We start from the raw sequence: 9,256 nt of genomic DNA on the forward strand, positions 1-9,256 counted from the left end.
AAGGTGAAATGGATAGTCATAAGTGTGCGAAATAAGGCGTTACCTCTGTTTTGGAGTCTACTTTTTTCTTCAAATGGAAATGTATTTTAATCCAACTTAATATATCATTTGTAAAGGATTCAAGTCAAATTTTCTCCCGTTAACATTAAATGTTTCCTTTTCTTTGTTTGCTCCACGTTGTTTTGACACAAAAGTAACTTGTTCCAGGTACACGTGAGACTCTATTAAATTGTGCAAGCCAAAATGTTGTGTTTCCAGTGTAAATGCAGTGTGGTTCAGGAGATGAGGTATGGATTTCTGTCATTGTCTAAATCACACAAGTAATTTCATATTCTGCTTGACACTTCCGACTTGTCCAGATTGCAGGAAGCCCGTACTTAATGGACTCAATTCCCAGCAGCAGTGATAAGAAAACTTTGAAGAGGTGGTTTTTCATTGACAAAAGGGTCGGTTAAAAGATTCGGTACTCTTATACATCCAATAGTAAAAAGTCCCAACTGCGTAGCTGTCAATCGCAAAGTCAATATCAGCCAAATCCATATTGTTTCAATGGACTTGAATTCGACAAATGCCTCTCTAGTTCTAACGGATCCTTCGCCACTGAACAAGTCCAAATTGGGGATCCATTCTAGTTTGTTGCCTTACTCACAATCTAGGCCCTCATTCTCCACTAGCGTGCTAACAATTCCTAGAAAGAAGCCAGCGAAGCTTGATGATGTTCGTTCCAACGGTTAGCTCGACGCAATGATGTCTTCTTCACCTCCTAGGAAGAAGATTCTGAAGGAATTAAACATTGGTGTTTCTTCCGATGATGCTGATGTTACTTACCTCTCTTGGGAGGTATGTTAAGACTTTCACCAAATTCACACTGGTCCATTAGTTTTGATGCAACGAATTCTATGTCTTTACATAATAATAATCAGGCTTCTTTCTTTGTCCTGATCAAGTATCCATCAGCTCTCAACTCCTTTCAGCAAATTATGAGGCAAGCAAGGAATAAACAGATAGTCATCTTCTTAGATTATGATGGGACTCTTTCTCCTATTGTTGATGACCTTGACCGTGCTTTTATATCCAATAAGGTAAATCCAAATCTCATATGAAACTAAGATGCTTATCTGTAGATATTCACACAAAATATTATATTCTGCAGATGCGCTCTGCTGTCAGGAATGTTGCAAAGTATTTCCCAACAGCCATCATCAGTGGAAGAAGACGTGACAAGGTAACTTTATTGGTAATTTTATTAATGTTGATACCGTGTACTTTTTATATCTCTCTTCATTTGCAGTAGTGACTTGTGTCTTTATTGTTTCAGGTTTATGAGCTGGTAGGTCTAACTGAACTCTATTATGCTGGTAGCCATGGTATGGACATCATGCTGCCAGTCAAAAATATGTCGTCTACTATTTATCTTCTTTTGTAGGTGGAGTAGGTCAAGAAATAGAAATGAAGGCAATGAAGATCTAGACCTTACTTAAGATGAATTTTAAATTTCCATAGATGAATGTTCTAGGAAACTTTTGTTGTCAACATTTTGAAACTTACTATCTTGAAATGTATTAAATTTATGCACTTGGGGTAGAACATTTACTTTTATGGATATATTAGCTTGTTGGACGAGTTATATTATTAATTGTTTCATTTTGTGATTTATTTAAATTTTAGTGTTATTATAATTTATTATTATTATTATATATATATATATAGGAGCTATATTTCTATTTTAAATGAACTGTTACAATAGCCTACTAGAACCGCTGCAATAGGACACAAATGGCGTTCCATTAGAATGTAAACCATTCCAATAGATCCGGTAAACTGTTCCAAAATGCCCTCTAAACCGTTCCAGTAGGTATTTAAAACCGTAGCAATACAAAAACAACCGTTACAATAGCTTAAAGAGACTGTTGTTATATCCATAAATAACCGTAACAATAGCGTACGAAAGTGTTGCATTAGATAATATGGTAACAGTTATGAGCCGTTGCATACACATTATAGTAACGGTTTTAAGCCGTCCCAATTGGAAGGAATAATCGTTCCAATAGAGAAAAGGAAAACCGTTGCGATAGACGTCTCTATAGCAACGGAGATGAAAACCGTTCCAAGAACCGTTCCAATAGCTTAATTGGCACGGGAGCGGATGTGACGGTCTGTAAACCGTTCCAATATCGCTAAGGCAACGGTTTATCTACCTACTGGAACGGTTTTTCATGCGTTAGCACATGGCAAAAGTATAAGTTTGGGGGAGAGACGAGGATTGCAACAAAGTGGTAAAAAGGCACAAAAGTGAAGAAAAGGAAAGGCAATGAAAAAGAAAGAAAAGCAAAAAGACAAAAAGGAAGTTCAATGTGACAAAGAATAAAAAGAGATTCAAAGGAAAGCAAAGAATGAAAGGTGTGGAAGGTTGAAAAAGGAAACAAGGTTTGAAATGCATAAGAAAGAGTGACAATGTGTCTCTCTAACCCCTCAGAAAGAAGTGAAATAACTCAAAGAGTCAAGTGAATGGATGCCAAATGAATCAAAAGAAGTGCTTAAGGGAAGATGGAACCTACTTAGACCAAAACATTTCTTACCCTGAACCACAAGCTTTCACAATGTCCCCACAAAAGCCCTATATGATCTTGAGTTGAATGAAGCTTACATTAGTGGATACTCACATAAGGGGCAATCATATGGTACCTAGAGCCTGACTTGTGGCTTTTTCTTGAGAGAGATAAGTGAATTCCCATTATCCTCGTTCTGAGTGCCATTATTTTAAAGGTGAGGATTGCTTAGGGAGAGTTGAGGATGTGTGAGTTTGGGTTCCACAATGACCAAAGTAATAGAAAAGAGTTCTTTGATGTGTTGAGTCAATTCTTGATGCTCTTGTGTCACACTTGATCCATGGTGTTTTCAAAGAGTAAAGGTTGTTAATGATTCATTTGTATTGAGGGCAATTGTTAGTCCCAATTGATGCTAGTTGAGGTTGCTTTAGAACAGCTAAAAATTTCTTGGATTTTCCCTTTAGGGGTGGGTCTAATTTTGTTTGCTTGAGGACAAGCAAAAGCTTAAGTTTGGGGGAGTTGATAACTAGGGATTTTGACGTATTTTATACTCCTTCTTGCTCATGCCTTGATTAGAAATTCATACAAAATAGTCCCAAAAGGCTCATAAGTTGTGCTTGATTGCAGGTTTGATCAACAAAGTGACAAGGTGTCAAAGATCAGCTCAAAAGGAGTGAAACTTGCACAAGTGCCAAAGACAAGACAAGCTCTGGCAAAATAGGTCTAGTGCGGCCGCACACCACTTTGTGCGGTCCGCACTAGGAGATTCAGAGAGTAGGTATTCAGGCTAAAAGGCAATGCGGCCGCACTAGATTTAGTGTGGTCCGCATTGGAGTCCATGCAGCCACACTACCATTCTGTGCGGTCAACAGAGCTGAGATTCAGAGAACTTGCAAGATGAAGCTTTCAAGCCCATGCGGTCCGCAGTCCATTTTATGCGGACCGCAATAGAAGTCACCACGGCCGCAGTCCATTCTGTGTGGTCAGCGAAGCCTAAGTTCAGAGAGCTGGAATTTGAAGCCAAAAGTCCTAGTGCGGACCGCGGTCCATTTTGTGCGGTCCGCACTAACCCTGCAGGGGCATTTTTGTCCAAATTTTTCAACCTAGTATAAATAGCTTCTTTTTCCATTTTTAAGGTATCAGATATTGTAATTTAGCTGCTGCGCTCGTGGGTTCGAGATTCTTAGCTATTTTGGGCACTTTTAGCTACTTTTTATCATTGAATCTTTGTGTTTAACTTAGTGATTAATTAATATGAGATTATCTTCATCCATTTCTTTCTTTTCTTCTTTAATTATAAGTAGCTAGACCCCTAAGCTAGGGTTGTGGCTCAATCCTAGTGTGGGTAATTGACGGGTCTTGTATTTTAGGGCTAATTTGACTATGGGTATTTGTTATTTGGGCTAATTTCATGGTTAATTTCTGAATTAGTGGTTGCAAACACTAGTTTGTGTTGAGTTGACTTGAGCTCTTCTTGAGAAAGAGAGCCTAAGTCTCCGAAATTGGTCCAACAATGAATTGGGGCGTGTCACACCTCCTTTTTCTTACTACACCTCGCGAAGGGTATAATAAAGGGAGTTTTTTCAATTTAAAGTGACAATCGAAACAGGATTATTTATTTAAAATCAGAGTCGCCACTTGGGATAATTTATGGTGTCCCAAGTCACCGGTTTAAAATCCCGAATCGAGGAAGATGACTCTTATTATGGTCTGCGAACACAGAAATTCGGGTAAGGAATTATGTTAACCCGGGAGAAGGTGCTAGGCATTCCCGGGTTCCGTGGTTCTAGCACGGTCGCTCAACTGCTATATTTGGCTTAATTATCTGATTTTAAACACGTCATCCTATAGTGCAATTTTTAGGGTTATTTACCGCTTTTAATTAATTATTTTTTTAAGAAATTGAACATCGTTTAAAACATATTTTTGGATCACGTCACATGAAATGCACCCGGATCCTCGATACATTTTTATTCAACATTTTGGGATTTGGATTTGGGTCGCATGAAATGCGCACCCGTATTTAGGAAGGTGAAATTATTAAAAGCGCGCCTAAAGCGACTAGCGTATTATTATCTTTGCGGGAGACCGTGAAAACTCGCTAAACGGCACGTCCCGAATTCTAAGTATTAATATAAGCATTTAAAGAGGGCCCACGGTTTATGCATTTTATTCGGTGTGGCGCACCTCATTTATTTTTTAAAGGCCATCCTAAAAGGGGCTATTGTTTTCTAGTATGGATTGTCTCTAAAAGGGTCCTAATTAATTAACACTATTAATTGCTATTATTTAAAGCTTTTAAGGATTTCGGGCCTCAAGCTCAAGTCCACATTTAAACAAGAAGAAACTTCTTAACTCAAATGTGCTACTTAGCCTGGGAGGCCCAAAATTATATTTAAATTTGAGCAAATAGTCCCTATGAAGATTTTCCATCTCTTGGCCTCGAAACTGGCCCTGGATGAGCAGATAGTCCGGAATTAAGATTGGGCCAGGCGCCGGTGGGATCAAGGCCCAACTAATTAGAGTAGGCCGTAAAATTTTAATCAAATAGCAAATCCAAACAACAATACCAAACTCTGAAATGGGCCTTTTGGCCTGGTACAATGGATAATCAGGCCCTTTAAAACCAACGACTCTATTTCTAAAAATGAGATCAAATGGAAAGTTATAGAGTTGTTTAAGTCAGTAATACCAAATGAACATACTTGTTTAATTGTCAAACTGAAATCCCTATTGAATCTGAAGCTCAAAACGTGATATTCATATAACAGAAACCAGTTATTTCATGTCAATGTAGATACACACACTCATTTTTGAACTCCACTTATAATTAACATTTAATCTATTTTTCAACTTTCAAATCAACAGAATACTTAAAAACTGAAACTGATCGAAACTACATTAAACGAAAATGGATGAAGTGCATGGGTTGTGAGTTCGTTCCTGTTGCACATGCTCATTTAGCCTGAACTGAGCATTCTAAATGTTAACTAACAAAGGAACTTAAACACGTTATACTGAGGCAATCATTAGGTTCGAATTACCCAGACCTGCTTGACCTCAAATCATTCTACAGCCTATTTGACAATAACTACAACTAATTTTGACTTATAAAGTCCAACTAAAACTATAAGTGATAATTCACTCAGTCCAATTAATACAAAGTAAATAATAGTCTAACTAGCACTGTTGAATTAATGTCTAAGTATACAAATCAGAATAGCTTCACACAAAATAAAGGAAAAACAAGGAATTTCTTCAATATGCCTTCTCGAAAAGCAGTCATACACATGTAATCAATCTCACAGCACTTGAGGTTTGAAAATGTACCTGGAATTCGAGGCAAAACAAAGAAAAATGGGCAGTCAGCAGTGTCACAACAGTTCAACAATAGAAATCAGATGCTTGAGGTAGTGTTATAAGCCCAGCGACAACATCAACTGACACAGGACAATTTTCAACCAATGAACCAACCAAAAACAGCTCAAATATACCCGAAATGACTCGAATTTGAAACCAGGAGCACCATGGACTCGGATTAGTAGCTATGCTTGAAATCACTCTAGGAAAACTTCAATATAACAGTATTTTTGGAGTTTCTAGTGCTTTTACTCTTTTTTTTTTTTGGTTTTCTGAAGAAAGACTGAATCTGAGTTGAAGTTTTTGAACTCTAGGAGTTCAGATTTTAGTATTTGAATTTGAAATTCAAATTTTAGATGCTAGAACTTGCAGAAAATGTTTTGGGGGAATTTTAGACGCTGGAACTTTAGGGAATTTTTCAGATGCTCCCAAACTTGCAGAAACTTTTTGGGGGGAGTATTTCAGATGCCAAAACCTGCCTTGCAAGGCAAGGGTACTGCCCTTTTATAGACAAAAGCTAGGGCAACTTTCAAATTTTCTTTTGCACCCTTGCCCCCTCTTTTAATTTCATTTTTTAGCTTAAAAGTCCCTCAAGGACTGACTTATTGCACAAGTTATTATACTAAGTTTCTGAAATTTTAATTAGAATCCCCATCTAGAAGGTTCTAGGGGATTCTATTTCAGTTATTGCAGGGATTCCCTAATTGAACTACCTATACTACCCCTGCATTAGCTCTGAAATTACCAACCTAGGTTAACTAACCCCAGCCCCCTTTTAACTTGGTCAGAGAATGACCATGGTTAATTACACAAGGAGCTGGAAGTGATCAGCTATAACCAAAGAGGGTTTAAAATTTAAACTAACCAATCTAACTAATAAAAACTTAACTCTAATTATTATGAACCCTAAGACTAAATGTATAACTGCCCTAATAACAAAAATAAAAAAACAAAGCAAAATACTATATGAGGAACAATAATTATTCAAACAAACATCAAACGAACAATGGTCATGAATTAACAATGGTCATGAATTAACATCAAACAAACAAAGAAAACAATCAAAATCAGAGACTTAAAATAATCTAAACTACAAAAACCTAGAATACCAATTACTACTAAACCAAATAAAACATGGATTTAATCAGAAAAACTATCTTAAAAATCAATGAATCCAAATAACAAGAGAAGGAAAAGGAGAACTCTATGTAATATTTGAACGAAAACTGGACAGAAATCGGGTGATTTGAACTTCTAGGGTTCAACCGCTTCTTTGATTTAAAATTCGAGCAGCTCTAATGATTTTTGAAAGAATCAAGATAGGGGTTCGGGAAGAGGAGGGTAAAGAGAGTCCGGGTTGTGATTTTGGGGTGATTTGGGGGTGGCGTCGCCGTGGCGGCGGAGGCGGCGCCTAGGGTTTTGGTTATTCGAAGGGATTGACTGGGATTTGAGGGCAGTAGATTGGGGGGTTGGAATGAGGAGGGTGAGAGGATCTTATGGTGTAAATTTGGTGGTGTTTGGTGGCCGGCCGCCGCCGTTTGGCGATTTCCGGCGGCGGTTCAAGGCGGTGGACGGCGGGGGACGGGGGTTCTCTGAAGGGGTTAGGGGCGTGTGAGGGAGACGGCTTGGGGGAGGGGGTGGGGCAATTTTGGACACTTATATATTATCTACGCCATAGTTCCCAGCCGTTAGATTAAAGAATCCTCGACGACTGGGATTCAATATAGGCAAAACGACGCCGTTTTAACGAGGGTAGGGGCTGGACCGGGTTGGGGGAATGGGTTTGGGCTGGGGCGGCAGGTTTGGACGGGTTTGGGGCGTGGGTCTGATAAGGGGACTGAATTGGGCTGGTTGTAAGGTTATAAACAATGGCCCAAATCCGGTTGCTCTTTTATTACCAACTCTTGTCAATGCTTTCTTCTTTCTATTTTTTTTTCAGAATTAAAAATAAGAAAATAACACAAATTAACCTAATAACTTGAATTAGTTAACTCATAATTGCCAATATTAACTAAACCAAATTAAAATACCAACTACCTAAAATTCAAACATAAAACTAAAGTGTAAAATAAACTATTTTTGTGATTTTCCATTTTGTATAAAACAACTTGATTAATTAATCCTTAAATGTTAAATTAAATCCTAAATGTAAATGCACACACAATTTTTTTTTTGTATTTTTATATGAATTAATATGCACACACAAATGCAAACAATTAACAGAAAATGCCACAAAAATCCACAAAATTGTAAACACTAAAAGAAATTGTTTTGTTTTGAATTTCTGGGAGTAATTCATATAGGGAAAAAATCACATGCTCACAGCTGCCCCTCTTTTCTCGGTAACACGAAGAGTTTTCGTGCAAAGATAAGTGAGCAAATACGAGCGATTTTTGCCCGTCTGAATTCTCTGTGTGAAGCATTTTTGAAAAGTTTGACCGCACCCTGCTTCTGAGGTTGCCTATATATCCTTGGCTAAAAATGAATCAGGTCAGTGTAGTTCGGGAAGGTTTGGTAGCTGGGACTACCATGAAGCTGTGATTTCACTGTTGCTGCTGCTGCTACCGCTTACTGAACCCCCTTATTACACCGTGTCAAAATATAAAGAAGCTAGACTAAGCTATGATCTATGAATTACAAGAGTCCTATCTATGTCTTCAAACTTGATCTTGCGGTTCTTGTTGCCTTGTTAACTTGTATTCTCCCGGTGGAATTCTTTTGTTGTTGCCTTGAACTGTGATCCGAGATGTTTTGCCATTTCTCCGAGCGATGCTTGATTGCTGAAACTTGAAGTGTATGCCTCTGTTCTCCAGGCGGGCTCCTGACTGCTAAAACTTGAAATATTACCTCTGTTCTCCAGGCGGGCTCCTGATTGCTGAAACTTGAAATGTATGCCTCTGTTCTCCAGGCGGGCTCCTGACTGATGAAACTTGAAATGTATGCCTCTGTTCTCCAGGCAGGCTCCTGACTGCTGAAACTTGAAATGTGTGCCTTGTTTTCTATATGTGTGCCCGTAGTCAAAACAAACAAAACAAACGAAACTTTTCTGCCCCAGTTTGCACTAGGAAGATTTATGAGTTGTTAGCAATATTGTAAACCACTTATTCTACTGATGCCATGATGAGAGTAAACTAAAGACTGGATTAGGATGTGCGTCTCCTACGAGTAAACCAAGTAACTTTGGCTAGCAAATGCGTTTGCTAAAATAAAACCTGAATGAACCAAATTAGGAAGTGCGTCTCCTATGAATGAACTCTTAATTTAGGAAGTGTGTCTCCTATGGGTGAAACTTCGATGACTCAAACTAGGAAGTGCATCTTCTATGAATGAACTCTCAATTTAGGAAG

At 38.2% G+C, this 9,256-nt stretch overlaps 1 pseudogene; it reads left to right on the top strand.

The window, feature by feature from the left end:
* On the top strand, positions 511–1,426 carry LOC109235828 (annotated as a pseudogene).

The sequence above is a fragment of the Nicotiana attenuata genome, chromosome 12 (assembly GCF_001879085.1).
Source record: "Nicotiana attenuata strain UT chromosome 12, NIATTr2, whole genome shotgun sequence".
Classification (NCBI taxonomy): domain Eukaryota; kingdom Viridiplantae; phylum Streptophyta; class Magnoliopsida; order Solanales; family Solanaceae; genus Nicotiana; species Nicotiana attenuata.